A 10,335-nucleotide genomic window follows, 5' to 3' on the forward strand; every position below is an offset into this window, starting at 1 on the left:
ATTTGAATTGTCCTGACCGTCGAGTAGTGGTGTCTCTCTCTCCTCTAACCATTGACTTAAAGGATCATCTTCTTCGAAAATGTAATCCAAATTGATAGGATTGAAACCCTCTTCAATTTCTCGTTGGCTTCTTCTCATTGTACGTCTTAACTTTAACCTCATGTTGTAATGTACGAAAACAAGTTTTTTGTAGTCTCATGTACTTTAATCTATTTCTTGTTTTCGTATGGATGAGGCTAAAGGTGCTCCAATTACGCTCACAGTTCGAAGCTGATGTGGTCTGGCTAAGAACTCTAATTGCTATTCTTTGGAGCTCAGGAGCACACAAGCCATAATGAATCCACCATTCAGCTGCATGAATAATTAAAAAGAGTTTTATGTTAGTATAGCGTATTTCAAAAGTCAAATTTGAACACAAAGAGAGAAAATAGAGTAATTCTCTATTATTAGCTATATAGCCCATATTTTACCAGGATTTGTTTGTTTTACTGCCCTTTGAGCCAACGGGGTTCCAAAAGTCTCTTGCCTATCTCGATATAGCAACAACTAAAAAAGGATGATTGTGAAATATAATTAATTAATTAGATATATTAATAATTATTCTTAAAGTATTATTAAATACTAGAACAATTCATTATTCAATTTAATGGAACCAATACTTACTTGATTAATAGCCCGAATTTGAGTATCTATATCGGGTACCAACTTGGTTATCACTTTTTTAACTCCATCCATGACTTCTCTAGCAACTTCAGGAGAGGGTGGGGCACCATAAAGAAATTGTGGGTTCAAAAAATACCCTACAATTAAATTTAGAACATATTAATCAATAGTTTCTAATGCAACCATGCATAATTTAAAAGTTTAAAATAATAAGAAATGTATTTGATTTACACTTACCAGCAGCGTGCAAATCTTGGTGCAACTGAAAACTCCACCGTGTTGTCAATAATTTCCAATAGTCTTTGTAAAACCGGCAATCTTTTTGAATGGCCAACTTCGCCCTATCAATTGCCCTCGTATATGAAGCCCTATGGTTGGTTTTTTCATCACCATCAACCAATTTAAGAACTCTTCACCAAGGGTTCTTGACACTTTTTAATTATATCAGAGGCCTTTTGCCAAACTCTGCCTAAGATACTTCTTTCGCCTCATATACTTGGCAAAAATGGGAGTGGTGAATGGCAGGGAAAAGACGGAAGTAGACATCGGATCTATTATTTGTGATGTATTCTTCAGGAAATTCACTGGTCCCATGTGTGGGGTTGTTAACGGTAAATGATGGGTTATGTGTCTTAAGCAAATCTTCTAGAGACCTGGGTCTCACGGTTCCTGTTGGTCTGGGTACCAATGCTCTGTCAAAGAATAAAGGTGCTATGTCAATGAGCATCACATAGAAACTGTCCTCGAGATTGGGTCCTCGTTGCAGTTAGATAATTTTCCTCACTGGTCCGTTCATTGCAGGCTTCATTATCAGTACTACTGGGTGGGCAACATTCGGTCCTCTCCATTTCTTGCAACCACTCGGATCATTAATCTGAAATTGGCCTTATAATTCCAATATTACTACTCATTGTAAATTAAAACATGCAATCACAAATACTGATTTGCAATATCAAGTAACTTAAAATTACCAACCTGAAAAAGTATTCCGCTTTCTGTTTTGACCCCTTCCAAACCTTGAGTTTTTCCAAGCATCAGATGTAAACATTTCCCTTAGTGCTTGTTTATGCCTGACAATAGTCTCCAAAGCAATGAAATTTATGGCAAAATCGAGTGATGGCAGGGCGAAGTAACTCTCTATTATTTGTGAATTTCTTCATGAAATTCACTGTCCATGTGTGGTTGTAAATAAATGAGGTTATTGTTCTTGCATCTTCTAAGACCTTCTTCACGTTACTTTTCTTACCAATATCTTCAAGAATAAGGTCTATGCAATGAGCTGCACATGCTGTCCAATAGAGATTGGGCCTCTTCTGCATTAATAATTTTCCTCCTGCCTCATTGCAGCTTCATTATCAGTCACTACTTGGACAACATTCTCCTCTCCAATTTCTTCAACCACCTCATCCATTAATCTGAAATGAAATTATAAATTCAATAATTACTACTATTTAATTAAAAACATGCAAGTCCATAATACTATTTGCATATACAATTAAAATTAGAAATTACCTGAAATAATATTCAGCTGTTCTGCTTGGCTCATCAGAGGCATCAACTGATTTGTGAAACACGGTGCCTCTATCGCAATAAACTAACAGTTTATAATGTGTTTTCTAGTTGGTCCTGACCAACCATCACACATAAGTGTTACACCTCTTTCCTTCCAAATTCCAGCAAAAGAAGCTATATAATTTTTCATTTCTTGATACTCTTGCTCCAAATAAATTTCAGATATCTCATAGGGTGATGGACCCTTCACCCCCTTTCCAACCTCTGCAGCAATATCAAGCATAGGCTGCATAAATGGAGAGTCAGCTACATTCGCTGGAATCCGATTATAAATTAGGAATTTTCCAACCGCTTTTCCTAATTTACTTCTTAAACCTTTCAGTAACTTTGTGTTGAGTTTTGGTTGTTTCGCACTCTGCTTCTTTCTAACATTGGATCACTTGCCTTTAGTCTAGCTTCAGGGGCATCAGGATTGATCCATTGTCGTCCACTACCTCCAGCTTCTCGACCACTATAAGATCGAGCTCCTGCTCTATTGAAACCACTGGTAGCACCACTGCCAGAGCCACCTCCCTCTTCATAAATATTACCCCTTCCAGTTGTTCTTGCTCGAAATCTTTGTCTCTCTTCCCATTGTTGTTGTGATCGCATGCTTTCTTGTCGAGCGAATCTCATACTTTCTTCTTCCAAGTCTTCTTCATCGCTGAAATTCTCAAAATCTCCTCTAATTTGGGCTTCTGCTTCTTCTTGCCTTTTTTGTTTATCTCTTTTCTTCTCAGCATACTGTTGTAGATGTTTCATCATTTGTTCTCTTACTTGTGTGGTCACATTTGAGCATCCAGCTACTTGACCCTTTTTATGTGCCAAGTGTTGTTTCAAGCGTGTAATGCCCCCTTTGATTATCTTCCCACATAACTTACACATAATAGACATGTCTATTACCGTCTACCGCAGTACCAAAATGCCATCCAATATCTTCACTAGGTAAGTTTTCATTTCCTCTATCACGTGACATATTGATAGACTTAATTTGATGATCTCTACACAAAATATAAAGAAAATACAAAGTTACAACCTTCCTACAATGACAGGAATAATATAATTAGTAATTTAGTAAATATTAAATAATAAGTACTAAATAGTCCTAATTTTAAATACTTATTACGTAAAAATAAGTATAATATTTGATTAAAAATAATAAGTAATGTTTATTATTTTTATATATAAATAAACAAAATTATAAAATATTAGATATTTTATTACAAAAAAATATATTCCTTATCTTTAAAAAGATATTTTCATTATTTTTTATAGCTTGATTTTATTTTCATTTATAACTATAAGAAATTAACAGGTGAAAAAGATTTTTGCTCTACTTTCATATACATCATAGCATCACAAATAGAGATCCATACATTACAAATTGACTATTTAATTTTTTAAACATTTTCTCAGTATATGGATTAAAATATTAGATATTTTATTACAAAAAAATATATTCCTTTATCTTTAAAAAGGTATTTTCATTATTTTTTTAACTTGATTTTATTTTTATTTATAACTATAAGAAATTAACATTGTAATTTTAAAGGTGGAAAAAACTTGCTCTACTTTTATATACATCACAGCATCACTAATAGAGATCCATACAGTATAAATTTTCTATTTAATTTTTTAAGCATTTTCTCAATTTATGGATTAAAATAAAATTTTTCTACAAATTCCAGTAGTAAACTAGTAATTAGCAAAAATCTGAATTATTAATATATTAACTATTAGGTTAAAATGTTTTTTATTAAGTTATCAATTTTTACTTTATTTGATAACTGAAAAACAAAAAATAGATCATGTAACGATTTATTTTACCTAATTTTAAATTTAACGTCAAAATGATATTTTAAAACTTAAAAAATATTTATAAATAGGAAATATGTGATAAAACTAAATTTTCCTAATTACCTTTCAAAAAATATAAGACAATTAAAATATTTATAAATTAAGAAAATTTTATTTTACATAATTATTACTATTTTTTGATTTTTTACTCTATTAAATTACTCTTTTTTTAATTCAATTTAACAAACATAATTTACAACAAATTATAATTAAAAAAAAAACATAATAAAAAGTTTAAGATGTGGGAGATTCTGATCTTTGAAAAGAAAAAAAAAACAAGAGCTGCATCTATAGGCAAGGCATAAGACTAGAAAAGAGTATTTTTTGTACTAATGTTGTATCTTGGAAGTATGTAACCATAATACTATTAGTCTATTTCTAATGGTGTCAGCTTTCAAAATGTTAATGCGATACCATATAAATGAAATTGATATTGTATATGAATATAATAATTTACAACAAAAAAATGCTGTTAGGGGAAATAATTATGCAAAATGTTGTTTTACTCACAAATATAAAATTGCATAGAAATAGAACATGAGAAATTGTCCACTCCATATTTTTGGAATGCCATGTCATAGTCATTTATTTTAAAATAATATATATTTTATATGCAATGAAACCAAAAGGAAAGAAAGAATACGTAAAGAATGAATAAAAGTATGTTAATCAAAACAGAATATGACATGCTTAAATTGTTTAGGAACCAATTTGCATATTAAATGAATCTGAAATTTTAAAGCTTTTTACTCTATTAAATTACTTTTTTTTTTTTTAATTTAATTTAACAAACATTACTTACAATAAATTATAATTAAAAAAAAAACATAATAAAATATTTAAAATGTGGTTGTGGGTGTTGAGTGTTATTGAAATAAAGCTTATCTCATACGCGAGATGAGCAGAGGGCAGAGAGTCTGAGACTCTGAGTGAGACCGAGAGAGGGGAGGCGACTCGGAGGATGGAGGAGCCTCGAAGCCTCGAAGCTTCGTGCGACGACTGGCGGAGGGCTGGCTGGTGGCTGCGAGTGCGACGACGCCGACGACTGGTAGAGGGCTGGCTGGTGGCGGCGAGTGCGACGACTGGCGGTGGCGGATGAAGCTGCCTTCGTTCGGCCACTCTCAAGCTTCGAAGAACTTTGTTAGGTTCAGGATTCAGGAAACGAAGGCTACGAAGATGAGTAACTCAGGCTTCAAAGGAGTGAAGGCGTGAAGCCATCTTATAGCTTCAGCGGCTCGGCCAACAAAACTGCAAGTAAGTATTTTTGTTTTTGAATGTTAGATTTAGGTAGATTGAATGGTAGATGGGTGCTTGGGACTCGGGAAAGGGGGAAAGGAACGCTGCGCAGCAGAAAGCAGATTCTGCAAGTTGTCGGTATGTAACGGTCCGTAACGGACTGTTACGGAGTGTAACGTAGGGGTAACGGCTGTTACGGACCGTTACGGAGCCGTAACGGCCGTTACGGCTGTGAATTTTTTCCGAACCGCATTATCGGCCCGGATCGGTTTCGGAGTCCTTGATTTACGTTACGTATCGGCCGTTACGTTACGTAACGGCCGTTATTTAAAACCATGATCAGTAGCACAACATCTGAATGAGTTTAATACTATCACAAATCAATTATCATCTGTAGAAGTTGATTTTGATGATGAGATTCGTGCACTGATCGTTTTGGCTTCGTTGCCAAACAGTTGGGAGGCAATGATGATGGCAGTAAACAACTCTATTGGAAAAGAAAAACTGAAGTATAATGATATACGAGATTTAATTCTGGCTGAGGAGATTCGCAGAAGAGATGCGGGTGAAACCTCAGGATTTGGTTCTGCCCTAAACCTTGAGACAAGAAGCAGAGGTAATGACCGAAATTCAGATCGGGGTAGATCAAAATCCAGAAACTATAATCGAAATAGAAGTAAATCTAGATCTGGCCAAAAGGGACAATACTAGAATTGCGAGAAAACGGGTCACTTTAGGAGACAATGCAAAAGTCTTAAGTAGAAGAATGAGGATGATTCTGCTAATGCTGTAACAGAAGCGGTACATGATGCAATACTTCTTGCAGTAGATAGTCCACTTGATGATTGGGTTTCGGACTCAGGAGCTTCGTTTCATACCACTTCACACCATGAAATCATACAGAACTATGTAGTAGGAGATTTTGGTAAGGTGTATATGGCTGATGGTACAACCTTGGATGTTGTGGGTATGGGGAACGTCCATATGTCATTGCCCAATGGGTCTGTTTGGTTACTAGAGAAGGCACGACATATTCCTGACCTGAGAAGGAATTTGATTTCTGTCGGATAGCTTGATGATGAAGGACATGCAATGTTGTTTGCTGGTAGCACTTGGAAGGTTACAAAGGGAGCTAGAGTATTAGCTCGTGGAAAGAAATTTGGTACTCTATACATGGCCTCAAGTACAAGAGACACAATTGCAGTTGTTAAATCAAGTACTGATACAAGCTTATGGCACCGCAGACTTGGTCACATGAATGAGAAAGGGATGAAGATACTGCTGTCAAAAGGGAAACTATCGGAATTGAAGTCTGTTGATTTTGACTTGTGTGAAAGTTGCATCTTAGGAAAGCAGAAAATGGTGAGTTTCTTGAAAAGTGGCAGAATACCGAAGGCTGAAAAATTGGAGTTAGGGCACACAGATTTGTGGGGGCCTTCTCCCATTGCATCCCTTGGGGGTTCAAGGTACTACGTTACTTTCATTGATGACTCAGCCAGAAAGGTATGGGTTTATTTTCTGAAAAATAAATATGATGTATTTGAAACTTTTAAGAAGTGGAAGGCTATGGTTGAGATAGAGACAGGTTTGAAAGTAAAGTGTTTGAGGTCGGACAATGGAGGAGAGTACATAGATGGAGGGTTCAAAGAGTATTGTGCTGCGCATAGAATCAGAATGGAAAAGACTATTCTTGGGACACCACAGCAGAATGGTGTGGCTGAGCGCATGAAAAGAACTCTCAATGAGTGTGCTAGGAGTATGAGGTTGCAAGCTGGACTACCAAAAACTTTCTGGGTTGATGCTGTTAGTACTGCAGCTTATCTGATAAATCGAGGACCTTTAGTTCCCATGGAGTTCAGACTTCCTGAAGAGGTTTGGAGCGACAAAGAGGTAAAGTTTTCTCACTTAAAAGATTTTGGTTGTGTTTCTTATGTTCATATTGATTCTGATGCTCGTAGTAAACTTGATGCAAAGTCCAAAATATGCTATTTCATTGGCTATGGTGATGAGAAATTTGGCTATCGGTTTTTGGGATGAACAAAACAGGAAAATCATTAGAAGTAGAAATATGATATTTAATGAACAGGTTATGTACAAGGATAAGTCAACTGTAGTGTCAGATGTCACAGCGATAGATCAGAAGAAATATGAGGTTGTTAACTTAGATGAGTTGACTGAAAGTACTGTTCAGGAAAGGGGTAAAGATGATAAGGAGAATGTAGAATCACAGGCAAATCAGAATACACCTGTAGCTGCGGTTCGTAGAACTTCCAGGACCATTAGACCTCCACAGCGTTATTCACCTGCTCTAAATTATCTCCTGCTAACTGATGGTGGTGAGCCAGAGTGTTATGATGAAGCCTTGTAGGATGAAAGTTCAAGCAAGTGGGAGTTAGCCATGAAGGATGAGATGGATTCCTTGTTGGGGAATCAGACATGGGAACTGACGGAATTGCCAGTAGGGAAGAAGGCTTTGCACAACAAGTGGGTATATAGAATAAAGAACGAACATGATGGTAGCAAGCGCTACAAAGCCAGATTAGTTGTCAAAGGGTTCCAACAAAAGGAAGGCATTGACTTCACAGAAATATTTTCTTCAGTTGTGAAGATGTTGACAATTAGACTGGTACTGGGAATGGTGGCTGCAGAAAATCTATATCTTGAGCAGTTAGATGTGAAAACGACATTCCTTCATGGTGACTTAGATGAAGACATCTATATGAGTCAGCCAGAAGGGTTTATTGTCTAAGGACAGGAGAATTTAGTCTGCAAACTGAGAAAGAGCTTGTATGGTCTAAAACAACCCCCAAGACAGTGATATAAGAAAGTTGATAGTTTTATTTATGCATAAAATTGGGTTCAAGAGATGTGAAGCTGATCACTGTTGTTATGTTAAGTTCTTTGACAATTCTTACATCATTTTACTGTTATATGTAGATGATATGCTCATCGTAGGATCTAACATTGAGGAAATTAATAATCTGAAGAAGCAATTGTCAAAGCAGTTTGTAATGAAGGATTTGGGAGCTGCAATGCAAATCCTTGGAATGAGAATTATTAGAGACAAGGCTAATGGTACATTAAAGCTTTCACAGTCAGAGTATATGAAGAAAATTCTCAGCAGGTTCAACATGAATGAAGCTAAACTAGTGAGCACACCCTGGGTAGTCATTTCAAACTAAGCAAGGAACAGTCACCGAAGGCAGAAGAAGAAAGGGACCATATGAGCAAGGTGCCCTATGCCTCAGCTATTGGCAGCTTGATGTATGCTATGGTGTGTACAAGGCCAGACATTGCACATGCAGTGGGAGTTGTGAGCAGATTCATGAATAGGCCAGAAAAGCAACATTGGGAGGCAGTCAAATGGATTCTGAGATATCTGAGGGGTTCATCAGATACACGTCTTTGCTTCACAGGTGCAAGTTTGAAACTGTAGGGTTATGTAGACACTGATTTTGCTGGTGATAATGATAGTAGAAAGAGTACTACTAGGTTTGTATTTACTCTGGGTGGTACAGCTATATCTTGGGCTTCAAATTTACAAAAGATTGTTACTTTATCTACTATAGAAGCTGAGTATGTTGCAGCTACTGAAACTGGAAAGGAGATGATTTGGCTACATGGTTTCTTAGATGAATTGGGTAAGAAGCAAAAGATGAACATTCTATACAGTGACAGTCAGAGTGCAATTTTTCTTGTCAAAAATTCGGCTTTTCATTCAAAGTCGAAACACATACAGACAAAATATCACTTTATCCGTTACCTTGTTGAAGATAAGTTGGTAATACTTAAGAAGATTTGAGGATCTAAGAACCCGGTAGATATGTTGACTAAGGGTGTTACTATTGAGAAGCTGAAGTTGTGTGCAACTTCAGTTGGTCTTCTAGCTTGAGGACAGGAGGATGAGTTGCATGGATGAAGGATTGTTCATTTGGAGGATTGCAGTCGATATTGGTGATTGAACTAGTCTCCAAGTGGGAGATTTGTTGGGCTTTTGTGGAGCCTAGTTGCGTTAAATCTGGATGATGACCCGACCTTTCTTTAATGAGAGATTTCTATCCTAAGGCTTAGTCCATGGAGTGAAGGAGCAAAAAATCTGGAAAATTTTTTGGGCCCATTTTGTAGCCCATTCGGAACCCTGTGCACCGCATATAAAATGATTGTTTTTTGGATGATTAGGGTAAGTGGTCACACTTCGCGAGAGAGCGAGAGAGAGAGTCTTGTACCGCCGTACTCTTTGTATTTTTATTCCTGATAATAGTGAAATCTCTGCAACTCCGTGGACGTAGGCAAAATTGTCGAACCACGTAAATACTGTCTTGTGCGTGTGATTGATTTTTCTTTGGCGTGTATTCTTTCTCTATTTTGTTTCTCACAGGTTTCGGGAATTTGTTATTAATTCCCAACAGTCCCAAGGTACAGAAGTTCTTGGGTGTTCCTCAAATATGTATTGCACGGGTTACGGAAGACTACAGCCTCCATTCTCTTGGTCTGCACTACTTAAACGTTCTACCGCAGCGATGCAGAAGCCTTCTTTACAACTTACCTTCGAAGACAATTTTTCTGGTGTTGCTTAACAAATACCTATTGCATGGGCTACCACCGACACAGCCTCCCTTATCTTACCCTGCATTATCTAATGTTCTTCGGCAGTAATGCTAGAGCCTTCTTTGTCACAAGTTCAACATTTGAAGATTGTTTTAAGTGCAAAAATAGCTTCATCTTCAGTTATCAGTCATAGGCTTAGGAGTCTAGAAAAATAAGTTGAGAAGGAAGACAAAAAAAGGCAAGAGGAGATAAGGAAGTTTTCATTTGGAGCGTACTGCAGTTGGCTGCCATCATGAGTTTTAACCATTTTTTCCTGTTAAAGGAAGTTCTCATAATCATTGATGCAAAGGAAGCTGTACTGGTTAATGCCCAGGCCTACAAGTTATAGAAATTGTTTCAGTAGCATTTTGAAATTAAGGAATTTTTAGTAGAAAGGATTTGGGGTTTTGATGGTGGTGATTTATGAGCTATTTGTGTGTT

This window comes from Malania oleifera, chromosome 6, assembly GCF_029873635.1.
Source record: "Malania oleifera isolate guangnan ecotype guangnan chromosome 6, ASM2987363v1, whole genome shotgun sequence".
NCBI lineage: Eukaryota > Viridiplantae > Streptophyta > Magnoliopsida > Santalales > Ximeniaceae > Malania > Malania oleifera.